A 5,377-nucleotide genomic window follows, 5' to 3' on the forward strand; every position below is an offset into this window, starting at 1 on the left:
TCAGAAAGCATGTATGTTTGCATATATGTGCCTATGCCTATTTAAAAAATATATATTTTTTAAAAATATACACTTATAGTTTTATGAGTGTGTGTGTGTGTGTGTGTGTGTGTGTAAAATATCAAGTTATAAATTCTATGTGCACTTTATTATATGTCAGTAACACTTCAATAAAGCCATTAAAAAACTCCAAGAATAAAACAAAAGCATAAATAAGGCTAAAATATAACAAGAAAAGAATCATTTGAAACAAATCAGTATTTTCAGTTATTTTAGCACTTTATTAGCTTATTCATATTTTCCACTTGAGTATCTTGTCCCACTCTTAGAATTTCTTCTAGTTATGTTTCCCATTTATAAGAGTGTCTTTATGACCTCCAGTGCCTGGTCCTATACATATATATATGTGACCCTCTAGATGTGTGACATTTGTCTTTACTTTTCTGCTTTTGGAGTTCTCATTGATGCTGGTCATTTCCCTGCTCATTTCTAGAAATTATTTAGATATTTCCTTCTCTGAGAAACATATATTGTAAAAAAGAACTCAGTGTAATATTTGTAAGCTGCCACATTTTGAGGTACTTTCTGATGTTTGGGTGTATGTATTATATTGGCTATATCCAATATATACTCATTATTAAATACATTGATCATATTAATTAGCAGATGGAGGTCAAGAATGCTAAATACATTCCCTTAGGGCAAGAAAAGACCAATGAGAAAGCATGAAGAAATATAGATTGGTTTGAGAAAGCCTTTAAGGTATGTAGGAAAAGAACTATTACAGTGTTTTTTTTTTTATTAAACTGAAAAAAACAACATAAAACGATGGTTCTCAAACCTGGATACATATTAAACAATAGCCCCGGCTAAGCCCAACCTACACCAATAGATTGATTATCTTTAGGGGAGGGGGCTCTTTGCTGGTAGTTTTAATCTCCCCAGATAATTCCAATTGTATTGCCAGGGTTCAAGAACCAGGGACATTGGCCTAGAACCGTGGTCGGCAAACTGCGGCTCGCAAGCCACATGCGGCTCTTTGGCCCCTTGAGTGTGGGTCTTCCTAAGCCTTAGGAGTACCCTAATTAAGTTCATAACAATGTACCTACCTATATAGTTTAAGTTTAAAAAATTTGGCTCTCAAAGAAATTTCAATCGTTGTACTGTTGATATTTGGTTCTGTTGACTAATGAGTTTGCCGACCACTAGCCTAGAATGACTGTCCTCTGGCACTTTCAACCTGAATGGCCCTGGGTGAGACATTACAAAAGTGGCACTCAGCTTTGAATGCACATTTGAGTCAACTGCAGAGTTTTAGAAACTACTGATGGTGAGGTCATTCCCAAAGGGATTCTGAGCCAGTGGTCTGAACTGCAGCCTGGGCATGGAGCTTTATCATTAAGAAGCTGCTCAAGTGATTGTTTTGTGCAGCCAAAATGAAAACCACTGTTCTAAGATGAGCTTCCTTATCTATGATGTAGAGATTATACTTTGTAGCTTGTGTGTGTGTATGTGTGTGTGTGTGTGTGAGAGAGAGACACTTTAATGAAAGCTCTTAATATAGCTGTTTGGCTTATAATAAGTTAGTAGTTGATAAAAGGTAGTAATTTTTTGGATTTTCTGAAATTCCTATTCTCTGGAAAAGTGGGATGCGTGCAGAACTCCAGACCGATGAAGGTTTTGCCAAACTCTGGGAAAGTAGGATCTATATGTAAAGGTCTAAACCAGCTGTGGGCAAACTACGGCCCGCGGGCTGGATCCGGCCCATTTGAAATGAATAAAACTATTGAAAAAAAAGACCGTACCCTTTTATGTAATGATGTTTACTTTGAATTTATATCAGTTCACACAAATACTCCATCCATGCTTTTGTTCCGGCCTTCCGGTCCAGTTTAAGAACCCACTGTGGCTCTCGAGTCAAAAAGTTTGCCCACCCCTGGACCCATGAAGGACTATATGAATGGATATTATTTTATATAGAATAGGGCTGAGGCATAATGAGGCTTTGCCAGTATTTCAGAAGTAGATCTTACTGCCTTTAAGGAAGACATTTATCTTCTGTGAAAAGTATTGGCTGGAAATGGCATGAATCAAGGGCCTAGGGAGACTGATGGGCTTCTACCCATTGTCAGCCTCACTCAGGAGCTCACTGAAATGAGTTAGCTGATAAAAATTCCTGACTTTTATTAAAGTAAGACTTTATGTTGGTCAGTGATTTTATTTTGGCTGTTAAATATGATGTTTTCCTGTTGTGAGAGAAAAGTCACTAAAAGCTGAAGACAAACAGTGCCTCATAAGTGCCCAAACTGGGGCACATAAATAAAAGTTTGTGCCAAGTCTCTCTGGGATTGACTCAAGTTGGCTGCTCTAAGACACTGTAATATAAATAGCCATATGCTATTAGTCATGGGCTATTATCACCATCATCATTTATGTACCCAGGCATTTACCACCACATCATCCCTTTCCCTCTGCCTGGATCCACCTTAGTCCCTCCTAGGGCAGGGCATTATCTTCTCAAAGTATTACTTAGATGTTGTGATTCTCCTAAGATCCTATATTAGCTTCCAGTCCCATCAAAATAAACTTTCTAGCGGGGGTGCAAAACCAGCTCCCAACTCCTGATCTAACTGCCCTGCAGCCCAGGATGGCCAAATCCAGCCTGACACACCTACTTGTTATCATCTGTGAAGGCCCCTAGTGTCCCTTATACCTTCATTCTGTTCAGTCACCGTGTCAGGCTGGTGTCATTATCCCCATGTGACTAATGAGAAACTCGAGAATCAGAAATATTAAATAATCTGCCAAAAGCACACAGCTAGTAAGTTGTAGAACTATAGTTAATACCCATGTTTGATTCCAAAGCCAGTGTTTTTCCACTGTTAGTATATTGCATGCTGTAGGTTTCCTTTTCACCAAGTGGCATGACTTAAATCTTTCAAATGCTCATAAGAATTTATTGTCTGCTGCTATGATAAATCTCCTTGATTCTGGCCACCAAAACCAGTATAGTTGAGATACCTTCCTTAATTCTACCTCCCTAGATCCCCAAATATGTTAATTAGAACTTGTGGAAATACCTTTTCTTTTTTTGACTTAGGGTTGATTTCTACTTTACTATCATTCCTATTTAAGTTTCATTTACTAGACTCTGTCTCAGGAAGAGAGAATGCTCCATTGCCCTTCACAGAGCTTGGTAAAGATTTTGTAGCACAAATACATCAGCTACCGTAAGGGCAGTGTGTTGTCAGCGAACATCAGGCTACTTCCAGAATTCAGTCAAATATATCAGTATACTGGGACCATGAACACATGGTGTCTGAATGATGAAATGTTTCTGCCTTCAAGGGGTTTATAATCTAGTGGCAACAAGAACATGTTGATAACAGCAATGATAATTTCCATCACATGTTTTAATAGTTGAAATGTTAAAACTATTCAGACTGTAATTTACCCAAACCCACACAAAACAGGGACAGGCGCTTTAAATTAATATCTCCAGTGGGAAAGCTGAAGAAAGTAGATAAGTGACTCGCTTCTGGTCTCCTGGTGGGAAAGGCACAGACTCTGTGGCGAGCTGTGCTGTGAGACTGATATTCATGTGCCTGTGGTCACGTCCCCTTTGCAAGTGGGATCGGAGGGGGAATGGTGAAATGTTTGAGGATTGATGCACTTGAGAATTTCCCCAAGCTTGATAATTAGGAGAAAGGAACACAGAAATTAGGTAAAAATTTTAAAGAAACTACAACACTTTGCACTTATAGTTAGGCAACCAGGTTTTCTTTATGGAATCACTTGCTATGCATTATGGACAAGTGTTTTAGGTTAGTTACAGAACAGTTTAACAAGTATTTACTGAGGACCTGTGATGTGCTAGGGACAGTGGTGAAAATGACAGGCAAGATCTCTGATTTCACAAGGTTTCAATTGTAGTTGAGGAGGATGTGGAAGAGGAGAGGACAATAATCAAGTAAACCATTAAGTAAAAATGTACTAGAAAGAAAATAATATAGGATGATTTGATAAAGGATGAGTAGGGGACTAAGGTGGATAGTGTGGTTAGACATAGAGATGTCTTTTTATTTATTATTTTTTTAAAAAATATGTTTTTATTGATTTGAGAGAGAGAGGAAGGGAGAGGGATAGATAGCAACACCGATGAGACAGAAACATCAATCAGCTGCCTCCTGCACACCACTACTGGGGTTTGAGCCCATAACCTGGGCATGTGCCCTGACTGCGAATTGAACTGTTGACCTCTTGGTTCATAGATTGATGCTCAACCACTGAGCAACACTGGCTGGGATATTTATTTATTTATTTAAATCCTCATCTGAGGATATCATTTTTCATTGACTTTTTAGGGAGAGTAGAAAGGACAGAAGTGGAGAGAGAGAAGGGGAGGAGGGCTTGGATGACGTAACTGTGATAAGAAGAGGTCAGATCTGGATATGTTCAAATGAGATCTGATGTGAGAGAAAGAAGAAATCAAAAAGGATTCAGAGATTTCTGGTGTGCGCAATTGAGAGTCTGGGGGTTGCCACTAACTAAGATGGGGAAGGCTGCAAGTGGAATAGTTTTAGGGGGAAGTTCAGTTCAGTGTTGGGCATGTGAAGGATGAAGTGTGCCAGTGGAGATGTCAAACAAACCATTAGAAATAGAAGTCTGTAGTTTTGGGGGAGGTCTGTCCTGGAGATGTACATTTGGGAATTACAACCGGGGTGGCATTTAAAGCTAGGGGACTGGGAGAGAGCTCCAAGATCCAAGGTCCTGGGGAAGATATGCAGGAGAGATGAAGAGCAGGTCTTCGTGGAGCTTGCTTTCCAAAATGTGTAGAGGCAGACTCCCACATTTTTTATTTTGTGAGCCCCCTGTTCCTCCAGGCTGATTTGGTTTGATTTCATGCATTTTTTTAAAAACCCATTTTCTGGCTCTACTCTCAGATGATAGTATTCACTAATTCTTGAAACTGAGCAAATAGTTAACACCAGGATAAAACAATGGTTTTAAATGACTGGGACCCATCTATGAATTTTGAGAAATTCCCTGGACAGAATAAGATGTATATACAATGTTTAATGGAGCCAGAGTGTGTCTTCTATTATGTTGTTCACATACCATTTTGAATTAACAGGATGTAGGAGTAAAGATGAGTTTGCCATAACATGTCTACTCTTGCTCTGAAGTTGGTTTCTTGGTCCTTTCAATTATGGAGTACCTAAACTCAGGCTTTGTTAAGGCTTGGAAGATGATAGCCACATCCCTGGGGAATTTTTAAATTAAGGATTTGAATATGTCTATGCACTAAAAATTTTGCTGACTGAGAGCCAGTGAAAACATGAATTATTTCTTTCTGTTATAACTCTCAAATGATAAC

Source organism: Myotis davidii, unplaced genomic scaffold (genome assembly GCF_000327345.1).
Source record: "Myotis davidii unplaced genomic scaffold, ASM32734v1 scaffold268, whole genome shotgun sequence".
Taxonomy (NCBI): domain Eukaryota; kingdom Metazoa; phylum Chordata; class Mammalia; order Chiroptera; family Vespertilionidae; genus Myotis; species Myotis davidii.